Raw genomic sequence first — 12,865 nt, 5'->3', positions numbered from 1 at the left:
ACCACATAAGAAAAAAGAAAAAAGCCGGAATGGCGCTGTGACTCAAATGGTAGAGTGCTAGCCATGAGCTAAAGAGCTGAGGGACAGCACCCAGGCCTAGAGTTCAGGCCCCACAACCGGACCCAAAAAAAAAAAAAAAGCTCAGGGATCAGATATCATCCAGGCCATGAAATCAAACCCCACAAGCACGCACATGCACACACACACAAACACACACACACACACACACACACACACACACAAACACACACACACACAAGATAGAGCATTTGCCAGTCAGCCTGCACAAGTTCCATCTCTAGCAACTCAATATTTTTTTAAAAAAAGAGGGAGAAGGGAAGGAAAGACTTGCTCCAGGAGGTGATATAAGCAGTGTCAAAATTCCACAGGAGTTCTAAGATGTGGATTCAGGGCAGAGGGCCTCAGGAAGAAGGTACAGCATGGGCAAATGTCCTGAGGTGTGGTGTAGAACTGATAGTATGGGTGGAATGAAGGTTCTGTGGCTTCAGGCAAGTATGGTAGGACATTCAAGGCTGAGTCAGAGGTAGGGCAGAGGGTGGGGTCCCAGAATGGGTCCCAGGGTGAAGATTAGCTCAGATTTTACCAGGGACCCCATCCATTTCCTGTGGCTGGGAGCTTATTTTTAACAGCTCCTGACCCTCAGACCTCCTTTGCATGTAGGATTCAGGGCAAATGCAGGGAATAATGCTTGCTTAAGAAAAGCTTCTAGCCCAATGCCACCAGTGGCTCAACCCCTGTAAATCTTAGCTACTCAGGAGACTGAAATAGATATCTTGTGTCAAGCCAGCTCAGGGGAGGAAAGTTAGTGAGACTCTTCTTGCCGATGACCTACCAAAAGCCAGAAATGGAGCTGTGGCTCAAGTGGTAAAGTGCTAACCTTGAGTGAAAAAGTTAAGAGACCAGAGCCCAGACCCTGTGTTCAAGCCCCTGTACTGGCACAGAAAAATAAAGCTTTCAGGAGTTCCTAGCTCACTGTGGTGAAAGGCCATATCAGCTGGGCACTGGTGGCTCACACCTGTCCTCCTAGTCCTCAGAAGACTGAGATGTGAGGACCACGGTTCAAAGCCAGCCCAAGCAGGAAAGTCTGGGAGACTCTGATCTCCAAGGGACCTCCATAAAACCGGAAGTGGCTCTGTAGCTCAAGTGGTAAGCTGAAGAGTTTGGGGACAGCGCCCAGTCCCAGAGTTCAAGCCCCATGACCAACCCCTGGCCTGCTTGTACCTCACTCTGTGGCTCTAGGCCCACTTTCCAGTGGGCCCCTAAGGGTCTCCCAATTCTAGGTGTCCTACAAGTCTTGAGAGCAGCCTGTTTGGAGGCCATTCCCTACAGAGCAAGACACAGTACCAGAGAAGGGTGGAGCCTTGGGGCATGGAGATAATCAGAATGGCATCTGTCATGGATGTAAGGTGGATCTGAACAGTAAATTGAAGTCTCAGACCACACTTCTGAGCCAGGAGGGGAAGAAGCTGCAAGATGTCACACCAGGTAATGCCCACTCATGCGGGTATCACAAGAGTGTGAATTTGTCAGGCACACCTTGGGCAGGTGTTGAGTTGGGCTCATGAAAGACTTGTAGTCTCAGGAATCCACAGCCGGTTGGCTGTCTCTGTAGTCCCAGGGCTCAGAGGCCTCCTTTCCTCACTATTGCTCACGGGCACATGAAAGTCTGCAATCGTGGGCCGACTACAAATGAGCATCCATTTGGTCCTGTGGCCCAGTGCACAGATGGAGGGACAGGTTCCATGGAACTTACTGCCATGGCCCAGACCCCTTAGCCCAAGAAGGATTTAGGGAGAAACCACTTGATATTCCTGTAGAGTTTACTGTGACAATGCCTCAGGACTGCCCCCAGTTCTAGCTCAGCTCATCATTACCACCTTCCTGTGTATGTGTTTTGTGTGTGTGTGTGTATGTGTGTGTGTGTGTGTGTATGTGTGTCTGCATGTCTGTGTGTCTGTGTGTGTCTGTGTGTGCATGCATAAGCACCTTGGTACTGGGGTTTGACCTCAGGGCCTGGGCTCTGTCCCTCACTTTTTTCATTCAGGGCTAGTACTCTACCACTTAAGCCACAGCTTTTCTTCCAGGTTTTGGGTGGTTATTTGCAGAAGAGAGTCTCACAGACTTTTCTATCGAGGCTGCCTCTGAATGGCACTCCTCAGATCTCAGACTCCTGAAGAGCTAAGAGTATGAGAGCATAAGCTATTAGCATCTGGCCACACTTCCTTTCTTGGCTAAAACATACTACCTCTCTCCCAGCTGAGCACCAGTCTACAGCTACCCCTCCTACCCCAGGCTTCAGATGAAACATTACCTCCTCCCCTAAGGAAAATGAATGGGATCAGGTTTGAGTTATATGTTCTTCACACAGTCAGGGGCTGGTGGAAGCTGATGTGGAGGTCAGAGATCTAGGCCAGGGCAAGTAGACAGCTGTTAGAACAGAAGAGATTAGGAAAAGACATCCATGCAGCTGGATGCCAGTGGCTCATGCCTATAATCCTAGCTACTCAAGGCTGAGACCTATGGATCAATCAAGATTCAAAGCTAGCCTGGGCAAACTCTTATCTCCAAAGAATTATGAAAAAGATTGGAAGCGGAGCTACTGTAGTTCAAGTAGTACAGCACCAACCTTGTGCAAACAAGTTAAAGATACCTAGGATACCACCTAAGCTCTGATTTTAAGCCCTGGTAAACACACACACACACACACACACACACACACACACACACACACACACACACACACACACACACACACACATCCTTAGCAGTTGCCAGAGGCTCATACCAGAAATCCTAACTACTCAAGTGGTTGGTCTCTTAGGGCAGCAACTTAAACCAGCCAAGGCAGGAAAGTATGTGAGACTCTTCTGTCTATTCAGCTACTAAAAAACATGAAAGGTGAGCTGTGGTTCAGTGTTAGCTTCGAACAAAGGAAGCTCAGGGACAGTGCCAAGCTCTGAGTTCCAGCTCTAAGATTTTTTTTAAAGACACCCTACACCCCATTCAGGCCATAAATCCTGATTTTGGTCATCCTAGATCTCACCTCTACTCCTACCACTTCCACAGCACAAGTGTCCGGTGTGTGGCTAGCACTGGGTTAAGAACTTACACAAGGGGGACATAGCCAGTTCAAGGATAATGCCCCAGAACATTGAGGCACTGGCCATACCAGTCTCTTGTCCCCTAGTTCTCTGGCCCTGGAGCTCAAAGTCTGTGCCTCTGTATTCTGACATCTGGAATTGTCTAGAGGCCCTGCTAAGGTTGGAAGATAGACTTACCTGTGAAAAGATATGTTGACATTTCCCAGACATCGACCAATACTTCCAAGCCACCTTGGCCTCACCTCCCATGTAAACCCTCATCATCCGTGCTGGGTTAGCCTTCAGTCAGCTATCAAGCTCGAGTTGGTCAGAGCCACTGGCAACCGCCCTTCCCCCACTCCACTGCCAGACTGCTTAGAGTGGGACATACAGCCATAGGCCCAGCTGAGAAAAATGACAGGACATCACATGACTGACCCTGCCCCCCTCAGAGGCAGGGGAGAACATATGCCAGCTGGCCCTGCTGACCCAGAATCCTCTGGAGGTGTACAAAGTTATGGACAGCCGAATTTGGGCTCCAAAGGAAAAGTGGAATATTCAGGTCTCTGACAATTTAAGACTCATTACAGATCCTGATCGAGGCTAAAGGCAAGTATGCAATGGAGAAGGGGCACTATCCGAGATTAGGAATAGGCAGACAGGCACTCACAAAGTGGACAGGGGAAAATGAGGGAAACACACACACACTCACACACACACACACACACACACACACACACACTATCCGGTAGCCCAAGGCCTCAGGGAGTCCTTGAGCACATGAATATTCCAACCACCGAGAAGATGGCACTATTGTTATCAGAACAACTGTAGACAAAACTCAGAGCCTCTACACATCTGGAATGGCTCCTAACACAGCAGGTCATTTCCTACTGTACACACAGCTTTTTCCAGAATTTATTTTTTATTTGAGTTTTCTCAAGGCTAGCATTTTATTGCTTGTACCACAGCTCCATTTCTAGTTTTAGCTGGTTACTTTCAAATCAGAATCTAATGGACATTTTTTTCTTGGTCTGCTTTCAAACACAATGCTCATATTTCATCTTTCTGATTAACTAGTATTAATGACATGAGCCACTAGTGTGGCTTCTACTTTTTTCTCTATAACTATCTAATGCATATACTTAGATAGTAATGTAAAACTGAGAGTATAGAAGCAAGATATACAGTGATGATACTGTCCTGTCAGAAATTCAAGTTAGTTATGTAAATTTCTTAAGACCATAAACAAAAAATACCATGATACAGTGTAAGAGAACTCACTATTGAACATATGAGCTTTAAGAGCCTTCTAATAGATCCATTATTTATTGTTACCCAACATTATAAAAAATGTATGAGGCACTGGTAAAATAGAAGTCCTATGCATGACTACATAAATTCTTTGTTTTTTAAGACACTTGTTTTCATCTAAAAAAGTAGGCCTGTCTATTTTCTTCATGTGATTTTGATGATTGAAGGTGCTTAGTGAGAAGGTCAAAATGTATTAGTAGTCCTAAACTATCAATTCTCATTTTTTCTTCTTGGAGAATATAATGATCAAAGCAATAGTTCAGAATCAGCAAGCAATAGTTCAGAATCATGCTTCCAGTGCAAGTGGATCACCAGTGAGAAATCCTCAATACCATTTTCCATAAAGTTTTGTCACAGATAAAGTCTTCCTGCCTTCTCTAGCTGCTTTACTAACTTGGACCTATTTCTTCATTGTACAGGAAAAGTGTGATTCAACTGATTTCAGAGAAATTGTACTAGAATTACCAAGGATTTACTAGAATTACCAAGGATTTACATTCTTGTCTGTAATTTGGTCAAAGCTATGTCTCTTTATGTAGGCTACTAAAATGTATTTACTAATTCCAAGTAAATATATAAATTCTATTTCCATCTTTTTTTAAAAAATAAAATTTTGTTTTCTCTATCAGTTGATCAGAGGCATGAATTTTGTGGCTAGCTAGGTCATTGCATATCTGTATCTCTCTTCCTTTCTCTATTTCATGGTTCTCATAGATAATATGATTGCACCAAAATTATCCTAATTTATTTTGCTTTTATATTTTTGGTTGCATCATTTCACTTTTTGCTCTGCCATTTTCCAAATCATTTATATAGAGGGCATTATTTCATCTTTTCTCATTCCTAGAATAAGCTGCACATGAAGACATCACTGGTCCTTATTTTCAGTCTGTACCTTTGAATACGGAGGAACATCTTTCCTCTGTTCTCCATCAATTCCCTACTCTCCAGTTAGAATAATTTTGAATAGTAAAATTGGAAAAAGGATATAAATCAAATATGCAGAAAATTCACTAGATTTTTCTGACCAGTTCAACCTATGTGAACTATTAGGGAAATACATGGAAACTTCATTCCCATTGGCACTCAAAGTCTCTGGTTAGGCAATTCATAGGAAGATGAGGAACAAGATGAAAAAATAAGGAATGGTATCAATTGCAAGACAAAAATTGGAGAAGGATCCAAGTAAATTTCTTCATTGGGTTGCTGAAAATATTCAGCCTACTAAAATGCGGAGACTACTTTCCAAAAAGGCCACTGATGTGAATACTAGGGATGATGATGAGTATACCCCTCTTCATCAGGAAGCCTACAGTGGACACTTAGACATTGTCCGTGAGTTGGTGGCTCAAGTGGCAAATGCAATAACTGTAGATGGCTGGACAACCCTGCACATTGTATATATGCAGAATAATACCAGAGTGGCTTCTTTCTTACTTCATCATGATACAGATACCAATGCCCAAACTAAAGGCCTCTTGCTGCTGAGAATTGAGATAGCAAAGATACAATGGACCTCTGCCGCTGACTGACTCTGTCGGGACGATGGAGGACACCTAGTGGAGGAACTGGAACAGGTGGGGAGATGGCAAACAGACAACTCACACAGAAGAGGAGTGAATGCTGAGTATGATTTATTGCAGAGGACAACACGCTTTTATAGCTAAAGTCTCCATGAGAAAGGGCAAAAAGTTACACAATCTTGCTGCAAGGCTTCATTTTTGGGTGTTCACCAGCTGGTAGCCTGATCTTGTTTTTTGGATTACCAGCTATGACAATAGGCACTTGTTTTCGGCTTTACCTCTATTTTTAAGAAATACAATTGGTTTTGATGTTTATCACCTATTAACCATTAACCAGAGCACACAGGCAAGGTGCTGGATAGAAAGGCATGAACTGTAGTACTTTATAGTTACTTTTGTTTAGTTTTGTACTTTATATGTTTCAAATCTTTTTTAAGCAATTGTGCTTCTTTGCCATTCTTTAGAGGGTCCCCAATTTGTGGCCAAAATCATGATATTTAGTATAGTTAGTTAAATCTGGCCATATATCAAATTTAAGCTCATAGTGTCTTTTCTGTAACCCTTTCACATAATCGTTTACTCTTCTCCATAGAGGCCTTAACTGTCTCATAAGATCTTTCTTGTTCCTTCTATGATAGTAAGTACCAAGGAGACCTAGATCTAGCAAGTCTCTCAGTAAATGAAAGAGAGTAATAGGAAGTTTTTTCTTCTAAGTAGTTTTCCCAATGGTTGCCATACTTATCATACACACCTGTAAAAGGCTATGGATCTGGGGGAAGTCTTTGGGGTCCTCTAGATAATGGAGGATCCCACCATTTTCCTCTGATAAGCCATTGCCACCTTCCATCTACCAACTTTTTAAGAATCTTCTTTAGCTTTTGGTCTAAATATCCCTCTACATCTTTCTTATCTACAGGATATCTATATGAGTCTATTGTATATGCTTTAGGATTAAAGGGATGTCTCCAGTAGCCATACACTCTTTTTGCTCTAGCCATGCCTACGGCTTCCTGTAAATCTCTTACAAACAATTCCTTCTGCTGAAGTGATGCCATGAACCCCCCAATACTTTTATATTTACTTATGACTTGTCTAATAGCTTCCATAAGAGGGGCTTGTACCGTAGGACTTAACTCTGGTGAGTTAGTCATATTCTCAGGACACTCATCGGATGTTGGAGTCATCAACACTTTTAAGAAAGAGCCTTGAATAAGGGAACATTGAGCATGAATAAGTAGAACAAGCAGCAGGAACAGTAAAAGATTAATAGGCACTGCTATACAGTGAAGAAAAGCAAAACAGGAACAGAAACACATCTTTCCAAGGGGCTTGCCCGCCTTTCCAGGAGGTAGGCCTCTTTGAAGCCCCATTCTCTGAGGTAGACTTCAGTGAAGTCCCATTCTCAGAGATAGGCCTCTTTGAAGCCCCATTCTCTGAGGTAGACTTTGGTGATGTCCCATTCTCAGAGATAGGCCTCTTTGAAGCCCCATTCTCTGAGGTATACTTTGGTGAAGTCCCATTCTCAGAGATAGGCTTCTGGGAAGCCCCATTCTCAGGTCTGAATGCAGGTGTTCCATGCTAAGCTGACTCCACCGGAGTAGGCATGGCATTTGCCCCTTTTTTATATGTTAGATGTGCCAGAGAAATTTCTTCTCATATAGAGAAGATGGAGCAGAAGACTAGTTTGAAGAGGACTGGAAAGACAACAAGAATACATATAACAATAAGTATTATGACTTCAAATGCAATCAAGTAGTGCCACCAATCTAAAGGATTAAGACTTTTTAATCCTCTCTGTAATTCTGCTGCCAAAGAATTTATCCCCACGGTTTCCAAATGAGCTTGACTAAGGGCTGAGATGTCTTCCTGTAGCTATCCTATCTCATGAATTAAGCTATTGTCCTTCCAGAATTTTTGTAAATGCACTTTGGTAACTTCCCAATCTAAGCTCTCATTATAAGGTAATGGGGTAACACAAAAATATTTAAATGACTGATGACAGCTACTTGTCAGCTGGGTTTTTAGATTATTGATTTCAGTCCTTAACTTTAAGACTACTTTTTCCAAAGCCTCTATTTTGTTTTTTTTTAATTTTGGATCAATAATTTTTTGCTCTGTTAATGTTAGAGAAACATCCTTATTTAACTCATTAACAAAATGTGCCGGGCCTTTTCAACCAGCTTCTTGATCTTTCCCCATATAGGTGGTGTTGCAGTTTTTGTTGAATTAGCCTGTGGTGGTAATAGAGAGAGAGTCTTTATCTTCTGCTCCAGTTTTCTCTGCTGATGTATTTTCATTTTCTTCCTGTCTCTTTTTTGGGCCCGAGAAAGGCCTGATGAGTCTGTTTGGGACCCAAATGGGGGATTCCGCATTCTGTGGGAAAACATAAGCATAGCCTCTCCCGGATGTTAACAGGATGTCTGGCCCATGCCAGGTTCCAGTAAGTAGATCCTTCCATTTTAGTAAAGGAAAAGTTGTAGTTTTTCCATGCCCCAATGTCTCATCATTGGGGTTATTCCTTGCTCATCAGCATTGAAATGATTAAGAACCAGTAAAGCATGGTTGAGTGTAATGGGGGAAGTATTGCTTCTCTCCTCCCTGTCTAATTCTTGTCAATTGACTTTTTAAGGTCTGATGAGCTCGTTTTATGATTGCTTGGCCTTGTGGATTATACGGAATCCCTGTTTTGTGCACGATTTTCCATTGTGCACAAAATTTAGCAAAAGCATTAGAGGTGTATGCTGGTCCATTATCAGTTTTTATTTCCTTAGGAATTCCTAGGTCTACAAAGGCTTTAACCAAATGTTGAATAACATCTTTCACAGCCTCTCCAGAATGGGCTGTAGCAACCATAACATGAGAATAAGTATTTATAGTAACATGGACAAAGGAGATTTTCCCAAATTTTGTTACATAAGTAACATCCATTTGCCACAGAACTCTAGGCTTTAAGCCTCTAGGATTAACTCCCATTTTTTGTGGATGAAAAACTTCCGGGCATGCCTCACATTCCCTTACAATTTGTCTTGCCTGTTCTCAGGACACTTGAAACATCTTTCTTAAGGCATTAGCATTCTGATGGTGTAGTCTATGACTTTCCTGAGCTTCTTCTAAAGCTGACATTACATGACTTTCCTTAGTTAATAAGTCTGCTAACTTGTTCCCTTGAGACAAAGGTACAGGGAGATTACTATGCCCCCTGATGTGTCCCACAAATGCCTTTGTCGTTCTTTGTTGTAATAGCTGTTGTAATTTTATTAATTAGTCTTTTACTTTAGAATGACCAGTAACTAGGGCTGTTTCAATGGCAGGAAACAAGGAAACCACATAGCGGGAATCTGTGTAAAGTTTAAACTCCTCTGAATAATTTTGAAAGGCTAGCAGAACTGCAATAATCTGTTGTGCAGGTACAGTTGGGTCAGAAGATATTAATGGTGGTTTTGTACTGCAATAAACCACAGACTTTCCGCTAGAAGATCCATCTGTAAAAATAGTTAATGCCCCGCCCAAAGGTTCTGTAACAAAAACCTTTGGAAATATCACAGGGGTTTCATTATAAAAGGATATTGGGGCATATGAAAGCTTATTTTACCTGTGTCAGTTAATACAGAAATTTCCAATCATCATCAAATCGTATCAAATGATCTAATTGTTTCTTATTATAAGGGATAATAATGTTAGGTATTTCTTGGCCAAATAATTCTCTAGCTCTTAATTTAGCCTTTAAAATCAAATTAGCACAAAAAAAGGGATATGAAGCAACTGTTTTTCCACGGTTATGGGAATAATGGATCCATTCTAGTATCCCATCCTGCCAAAAACATCCTGTGGGAGTAAAGCTGGTAGCCAGAATTATAAAGGACCATGTTTGTGCAATATTAATTTTCTGTATTTTAGCTGTTTTCAATGCTTTTTCTACCAATTTTATACAGGATAAGGGGGCAGGAGTTATTTTTCTGGTAGATTTAGGATTAGGGTCTCCGTCCAACATTTTCATCAAAGGATCTAATTGTCCTGTAGTTATTTTTAAACTAGGCCGAATCCAATTAATATTCCCTAATAATTTTTGGAAATCATTTAATGTTTTTCATTTATCTATTCTAATTTGTGTCTTTTGAGACATAATATAATCATGTCCAATCACTTTTCCCAGATAATTTAAAGGTCATTCATGTTGAACTTTATCAGGAGCTATTATCAAACCGAATTTTGTTAATTTTTCTACCATATCCTGTAATATTTTTTCTGTCTTTTCTCTAGTTTCATCGGCCATAAGTATATCATCCATATAATGAATAATATATGCCCCTGGATATTTTTCTCTAATTTGTTCTATAGCCCTTTTCACATATTGTTGAAATAAGGTAGGGCTGTTTTTCATGCCCTGAGGTAGCACTTTCCATTGGTACCTATTATAAGTTTGTTTAAAATTAGCCGAAGGGACACTGAAAGCAAATCTCTTGGAATCTTCTGGTTGTAATTTTATTGTAAAAAAGCAATCCTGTAAGTTTATTATTATTATGTATCTACCCTGTGGGACTGCAATAGGAGAGGGTAGACCTGGTTGAAGGGCTCCCATGTCATGCATGGTCTCATTAATGGCCCTTAGATCTTGTAATAATCTCCATTTTCCTGACTTCTTTTTTAATTACCAAAAATGGAGTATTCCATGAACTGGTAGTCTTTTCTATTCTTCCCTTGACTCAATTGTTCTTGAACTAAGTCCTGTATGGCTTGAATCTTTTCTTGAGTTAGGGGCCACTGATTAATCCATACAAGATCAACACTTTTCCATATTATTTTGTCAGCATAAAGCTGTTCCTCAGTGGCCCCTGTGAAAAATTTTGCTCCTTCGACGAGGAGTCAATTTGTCCTATTTTATTTTCATGTTTTGCATGATGTCTCTGCCCCATAAAGAAAAGGGCAAGGTGGGAATAACATAAGGTTTGAAGTGGCCTTACTGCCCTTCACATACCCATTTGAGTCTCTGAGCTGACTAAGCTACATTAGAAGCCATCCCTAATCCAATTAAGGAAGAAGTCTCTTGCACTGGCCAGGCCATAGGACAATCTTTTCCAGCTATACAGGATCTGTCAGCTCCTGTGTCTAAGAGTCCTGTCATTTGTTTTCCATTGATTTTAATGGCCTTGTAAGGCCTTTATCTGTAATTTCCTGAACCCAGGCTACAGTATCTGTGGTGCCAAACCCTCCTTTACTGTTTTGAGTCAGTGTGGGATTAAGCAAGTTTAGATATGAGAGTAAAATATTTGGGCAATCCTCTGCCCTTTATTAACTTGAATAGTCTCTTTTAGAGACCTTATCATGACCTTTATAGTGGTAGGCCTGTCTGAGTCTATTACACCTGGTAATACCTCAAAATTCTTTTTAGAGTTTGAGCCACCAGCGTACGGCAACACCAATACTTACTGTAAAAAATTCATGAATTCCGTGGAATTCTTCCAAGTGAATTGCCTGCATTGGATGTCAAAATGTATTCAAGAGTTTTTGTATACATGTATAATGATTTCTGCAGAGTTTGTGAAATTTTAATCAGAAATAATTTTAACTTATCTGTTTAAATGAATAGTACAGAAACAAAAGTATTTCTGGTGCTTGTCTGAAAAAGAATATTTTAAACTATTCTCTGTTTGTATAATTTGTCCTTTCAGATTGTATTCCATATAGAAAGTTTTAGATTCCTTTTTTTCCTAGGTCCTAATATTATTTTTCTTTGGGATAAAATGACAATGTTGTCTAATTTCAAAAGTTTTGTAAAGTTTATGGTATTTAAACGCCTTTCTGAGGTGAAGATTTAATACACTGATGTCAAACTAAATTTGATTATATGAATTACATGTGTTGTTACACTTGTTATTTTGTAATCAACTTTTTAATAACTGTTTTTCATTTCTTGCATCTGAAGAAAGAAAAATACGGAATACTTCACAAATTTTCATATCATCCTTGTGCAATTGCCATGTTAATCTCTGTATTGTAATTTGGGAATACCTGCTGCTGAAGCATGTAGTATCTCAAATTTAAGCAGTTAATGATGCAATCTTTATACAGACTTATATCTACGGTTGCCTACTTGTAATAAGGAAACTATATTGTTCCTGACAATGCTACTGATCTTATTTCCCTAAAATTCTGTGAATAGTGGAAAAAATATATTGTTCATGTTAATGCTCACATTTGCAAATTATTTTTGTCAATGACAATTTTAAGTCTTTTTCATTTGGAATTTGATCATACTTTCAATAATTTATTGCTAGGTCCAAAGGTGATGGCTTTTTCATGTACTAATTGATCCAACTGAATTAGCTTTGTGGAGCTAATGGATTCAAAGTAAGCCTTGCTTAAGAGCTACTTCTAACCTTCTGCAGTTGACATTTTCCCAAGTGAGGTCTTACTGGCACAAATGTCTACCTGACCCTTTATTCTTCTTCCATGTAGGAACAGACCAATCAGAATATCTTACCCTGACACCATAGATTGTTTTACTTGAACAAAACTAATCTTAGTTACAAGGGATCATAGAGAGATGAACAGTTCAGACATAACTGTTCAGACTAGAAGGTATTTTATCAAAATATAATTGTTTATTATATCTAACATTTCAAAAGTAACTAAAGCCAAGAAGGGGAAAAAAATTGATCATATTCATGATTACTTAATATCCTGGCCTGTCTACCATCCTACCAGGCAGGAAGTTACACTACTGCATTTCTATCACCAAATATTTTCATAGTTGCAGGAGAAGTCCAGATGTTTCTTCTCATTATTAGGCCTTAAATTGGTAATGTTTTCATCACAGTGTTTTCTCTTGCCTACAGGCTGTAAATCTACAAATAGTAAAGCTTTAGGTCCAACTCTATCAAACACTGAGGTAGAGATAATGTAATAATACTTTAAAACAGAGTTGCC

General features: G+C 40.1%; 1 pseudogene; it reads right to left on the bottom strand.

Moving 5' to 3' along the window:
- Positions 1 to 11,865: 11,865 nt before the first annotated feature.
- On the bottom strand, positions 11,866 to 11,962 carry LOC138808744 (U6 spliceosomal RNA; annotated as a pseudogene).
- Positions 11,963 to 12,865: the final 903 nt, after the last annotated feature.

Source organism: Dipodomys merriami, unplaced genomic scaffold, assembly GCF_024711535.1.
Source record: "Dipodomys merriami isolate MVZ:Mamm:240054 unplaced genomic scaffold, mDipMer1.0.p SCAF_472, whole genome shotgun sequence".
In the NCBI taxonomy this organism is placed as follows: domain Eukaryota; kingdom Metazoa; phylum Chordata; class Mammalia; order Rodentia; family Heteromyidae; genus Dipodomys; species Dipodomys merriami.
Note: the sequence above shows the minus strand (reverse complement) of the source record. Positions and strands in the feature narration are given on the sequence as shown.